Source organism: Capra hircus, chromosome 1 (genome assembly GCF_001704415.2).
Source record: "Capra hircus breed San Clemente chromosome 1, ASM170441v1, whole genome shotgun sequence".
Classification (NCBI taxonomy): Eukaryota; Metazoa; Chordata; class Mammalia; order Artiodactyla; family Bovidae; genus Capra; species Capra hircus.
Window position 1 is genome coordinate 82,332,683 of NC_030808.1, and position 5,937 is coordinate 82,338,619.

A 5,937-nucleotide genomic window follows, 5' to 3' on the forward strand; every position below is an offset into this window, starting at 1 on the left:
CTCCAGTTCATGTGTGCTCTGCCCTTCCCTCACCCTCCACCCTAGTCCAGCATCATCCTCAAGGAGCTATAACTCCTTGCCAGCCCAGATCCCCTAGTCTGTGAACTTTCTTGACACAGAGTTTACACCTTGCATCTCTATTCTCCCAACATGCAGCATCATCTCCAGCAGGGTTTTGGAGGAGTGATCAGAACTCTGTAAAGGGGAAGAAGAGGGACCGAGACAAGGAAGTTGCCAAGAGGCAGACAGACTTGGCCTGCCCAGCATCTGAAGAGGAAGAAGGGGATGCCCATCAAGTTCTGTGCTCCTTTCGGGAGGAAGTGTTCCAGAAGAAGCAGAGGCTGACCCTTCCTAAACGGGTACTGCCTGTGTTCAGATTCTATTTATCTTGCCACCACCAACAAAGCGGGGATTTCCTTCTCACATTTCTTGTTTCCAGAGATAGAAAATTCTGGGACAGGAAGGCAGCAGGAGATGACCCACTGCAGCCCCCAGTCAGCCTCGTACAGAAATCTTCTCAGAACCAGCTCTGCACGGCCCCAGCAGGACCTTACCCCTTGTGGAGCAGGCAACCCGAACGGCTTTGATTATTAGAAAATGCCTCCCTTCCTGTGTCAGAGTTCAAGCTCTGCCACTCCTACCGTTTGGTCCTGGGCCCACCCTCTGTGATGACATCTTTCTACACATAGGCCACAGGGAGGCGTTTGGGTTTTATTTCAAGTGAAATGAGGAACAAGTGAAGCCTTCTTAAAGGCCTGGCAATGTGATCTGGTTTATGATTTTAGAAGAACTTCCTGGCACTATATGGAGTCTAGATTGTAGGGGAGGAAGAGCAGAACCCAGGCAATGTGCCAGGAGGCTGTGGGGATAAGTCAAGTTGGAGGTGATGGTGGCTCGGGCAATGGTCTGGCTGTGGGGATGGGTTTGGGATGTGTTTTGGGTTCAGAACCAACAAGATTTGCTGATGGATTAGATGTGGGTGTCAAGTATTAGGCTGATAGGAGAGAATTTTTATCTTTGTGTGCCATCTTGCCTTAGATACCTTTTCTTTTTTTAGCTAACAGAATCAAGGCATCTGTTGAGTCATTTTTGCCTGAGAAGAGAAAGAGAAGAGAGGGTTGGAAAGAAAGCTGTGGTCTGACTTTCCTCTGCCCCTGCCCTAGGAGGGCTCAGATCAGGTTGGCTGACTTCAACCCCCTCCCCAGTGTGACCCCAGCCTCAACCCACACAGTCTCAGCTCCTGCTGAGCCTCGCTCTCTGCATGACAGAAGAATGACCAGCGGTAATGGAGGCCAAGCCTGACTGGCTTCTGAGGACAAACTTCTATGCTTTCCAGCTCAAGGATTAGTGTTGCCACAAGTCAGAGTTCATGAAGTTCAGAGAGAATCCACTAGAGGGCACTGCAGCACTGCCCAGAATAGACCATTCCAGGACGGCTTTTTCACCTATTGAGTTACAGAAGCACCTACAGAATTGAGCAAACTTTTAGCCAGAGCCCTAGGTTAGATGCTGAGATACAAATATTACAATATTATATTTGTATATAAAAATATGCATAGATGCTGTCTCCAGTCAAGTTGGGAGAGCAGGGTGGGGCTCGGTGTCCTCAGAGGTGGATAAGGCACCAGGATTGTTCCCAGGAAGGGTCAGTCTGTGACTTTTTCCTGCTTCTGGGGACTTAACTATAGGACACATGCATACATACCACACATAAAGAGCACACACACATACATACAAACAATACACGCATGCACAAACCACACAAACCACATACACATACACCCTGCAGTCCTGGGCTCAGGGTGTCCGTGAGACCGCAGGCTATGGAGCAGGTGGGCTGGAAACACTGAGAAGAGTGTGCAGCAGAGCAGTGCCGGGTTTACAGCTTGAGAGAACAACCCCCTAGCCCCTAAAGAATCCACACATCATTAGAAGCACTGTAAACAAGCCTATTAAAACACACATGTTGACCACATATGATCCAAGGGTTACATGAACTCATCGACACCCACTAACACATTAGCATAGATTTACTGAGCACTAGGGTAGGGGTGGGCTTTTTGTCAGAGGGTCACAGGGGAGAATGCTAGCCAGCCCTTAAAGGGGCTTTCTGTGTACAGACACCATTTGGGGGCCTGTGTGTTTTCTTTCTCTTAATGCTCACAGCACCACGGTGGGCTCTGACGTTATCCCCAGTTTATAGAGGGGGAACATTAAGGCCCAGAGAAGTGATATGGTTTGCCCAGGATCCCAGAGCTAGGTGGGCAGAGGGGCTGTGATCCTAAGTCTGCCCTAAAGCAAGCCAGAACTAGTTGGGAGACACGTGCATACAATGATCCAAACCAACACACAATGGGCCAAAAAAGAGCAACTTCATTTTCTTTCTGGTTCTGTCTTTCTAAGAACTTAACATGTTTAGCTTGCAGATCCTCACCTGAGAAGGAAGGGGAAGCCCCCTTTAGGTGCCCACCCCCCACACTAGTATCTGCAAGTGGCCCTGTGTTACCCAACAACACAAGCAGCTCTGAGCCATATGACCCAGCTGACACTGCGGTGCTGAAGTCCTCGGTGGTGGGAAAAGGGGCCTTGTGGGGTTGGGGACAAGCTCTAGGGAGACTCACAATGAGACCCCTGGGTTCACTAGCAAGGCTATGTTCTCTGCAGCAGAGAACTATGCATCCACCAATAAAACAAAACAAACATGCATGGGGCCGAGCAGCCAGAACTGCCCACTGTGAGGTGGGTCTTGTCAGGCCCTCCGAGCTGTAAGATCTGGTAGGCCCAGCATCGGTCCACTGTAAGGTGAAGATGGCTCAGCCAGGGCTGAGCAGGGGCAGGACCAGAAGCCACAGGCCTGCTGCACAGCCCCCACCACTGTGGCCCCAGTGCACTGCCCTCAGCTCTCTCCCGGGTGGGACTCCTGGCCAGTCAGCCAGGGGAGGAAGAAAAAGCCTGAGCTTGGGTTACAGATGGGCCAGCTTCCTATACACGTGTAAACTGAATGTGATGTTAGCCACACTACAGCCTCCTCTAGGGTGGCCTTGAAAAACAGGGATGCAGACCTCCAATAAACAGGTAATGTTTCAGGTGGTACATCTCATCATCCCCTTTGTATGGAAAGAGAAGTGTCCTCAAGTTAGAATATGTACAATACATAGGCAGTGATTGATGGCTTGGCTGACTGGTCAGGGGCCTGGAAGGAAGAAGATTGGAAGATAAGTGCTGGGCAGAGGATGTGAGCAGATACATGAAAATGGGCCCAAGTGTGAAGATCTTGGTATTACATGGTAACACCCACCAGAGAGCATCTAGTGAAGAGGCTCAGAATAACCAAGTAGGTGAAATGACCCAGTCAGCAGATGTCAGCCAGCCTCCTTCGGCTAGCTTCTGCCAGTGGTGCCCTGGGACCAGAGTGCATCACAGCCCCTTGTTGTTCACAGCAAAGCACACTGCATGCAGGCAAAGGTGCAGCTCTCGACCTTCACCTCAGGTGGGCCTCAGCACTGCCCAGCAGGTAGACTACAATCCTCCAATCCAGTGGCCTTCAACCTGGCTGCACAACAGCATCTCCTGGGCAGCTTCTCAAAGACGCCCGGCCCTGCTTACCCCAGACTAAATGTGGGGCCCTTGGGAGCGCAGGGGCTCCCAGGTGATACTGATGCAGGTGGCAGAAAAGGACTCCTCCTCGCATCACTGAGGGGAAGAGCCGATGATGCCGTCTAGTCTGGATACCCCCTTGCTGCACAGAGGAGGGGCCTACATGACTGAAGTGTGGAGGAAGCAAGCTGGTGTGAAACTTGTCTTTCGCATTCCTTGTCTTTATCCATGAAGCTTCAGAGCAGTGATACCAGCGGGAACTGAGGCACTGAGGGCCCCTGCTTCCCCCACCCAGGACACACAGAGGTTCACAGATCAAGCCATAGTAGTCCCGGGCTGTGGCCTCAGGCTCTTAACTGCCATAAGAGAAGCCACTTGTTTTAAAAGGACCAGGCCATCCTGTACACCTTTAACTTACACAGTAATGTATGTCATTTACTTCTTATTAAAACTGGAAAAAAAAACACAGTAAAGGGCCCTAGGATAGAGGCTACATTCTGCCTCTCTAACCATGAACCATGGGACCTTACCTTAAGTCTGATCCTCTATTTCTTCATCTATAAAATGAAGATAAATATCTATTTCTCAAGATTGTTTTGAAGTTTGGATAAAAACCATATATATTGATATTTTGACAACATTAAAACACTAATACAATACAGTGTGTTCTTTTTAAAAACTTAAATTTTACTTATTTAAAAAACAAACAAACAAGAAATGGACATATATGGGCAAAATTCAAAAAATAAATGACCCTCCCTCCCATGCCCCTGGTAACCATTTCTACTTCTGGGAGGCAACTGCTGTTTGCAGTTCCTCAGGTGGTAACCAATGTATTCCTAACAGGAGTTCTGCCACACCAGACAATTTCCTGTACAGACCACGAGGCCTACTGATTTTGCCAGATTCAGGCTTCTCTAATGTTATGGAGCACTGACTACATGCCAGGCTCTTTCACACCCACTCTCTTGTAATTATCAAAACCAAAACAACAAGAAAACCTGTAAAGTAGCATTAAGACTCCTACTTTTCAGCTCCATAAACTGTGGTTAAGCAGTTTGGCTAAGATCAGCTCAGGAAAGTCATAATACCAGGGCCCCAATCTAGGACGTGTAACTCGCACGCCCTAACCACTGCTCCACGGCCACTCCAGAAATCCACCCATGTGCCTGCCATCCACCATCCACAAGCACCATCACAGTCCACTTAGCCCCTGTGGCTCCTTAGTCAGCTAGGTCTTCACTGCACATGGGTGTTTTCACGTCTTTTATTCTTTTCTGTAAATACAGTGCATGGTGCCCGTAAGCAAGCCCACATGCATTCCTAAAGTCTTTCCTTTCTAAGGAGACTGCGTTCCCTGAGGAAGGCAGCTGGTGAGGTACCTCCCGTGGGCCTTTGCACCCAAGCCAGTGCCGCCACAAGACCAAATGCCCCAGCGGTAGTGGCTGGGCAGCGGGGGTTCCTGCTCAGGGGGCTGGGACCAGGCCTCCTTCTGCATACACACACCCACTGCACAATCATTCTCATCTTGTCTTTCCTGGAATCCTCCCCTGCCCTGGAGGAGGTTGGCACATCCAGGTGGGGACACCAGAAGCCGTGGGTCCTGCATGCAGGACGTGATCCAAGCTCATCCAGTGTCTGGCTATCCTCAGCTCTGTGCTGTGCCCGCAGGAGTGCCAGAGAGAAATCCTGGGACCTGTCTGCCCAGCAGCCCCTTGGGAGCAAGCGCTGGGCTTCCTGCGGTATCTGAGACTGAAAGACGGTCCTCAGGGATCCAACAGCTCCTGTGACACATCCCTGATCCACACGAGGAAAAGCAGGCTTGGAATACGGATGGGGTCTGGGACGGAATTTAAACAAATTTCTCATTAAATGGGTTTCTCATTTACAGATAGGGCCTATTGAAAGTCAGCACCTCCCTTCTGAGAAGTTTAAGAAGATTCCCAAGGGCGTGGCTTGAATGATAAAGAGGGAAGAGACAGGAAGGAAAGGTTGGGCCTGGTAGGGGCTGGGAGAGGCCATGGAAGAGGGTGAAAGAAGAGAAGGAAGAAGGGGGTGGGAGTAGTCCCCAGACACCTGGTGGGAGAGCCTTGGAATAGAGAAAGAACAAGTGAGAGCCTGGAGACTACAGCCGACTTCCCAGTGGGTCACCTCTTCTTGGCGGGTCATCAGTCAATCCATCAGTCAGCATCCCGTAGCCCATCCCTCCCATTCGCTTTCAAGGAAGGTTAGATTTTCACCAGACTAGTCGCAAGAGTCAGACACAACTGAGCGACTGAACTGAACTGACTGAGTCAACTTTCCACCCTATTCCACATTCTTAACTGACAAGCAAAGAGT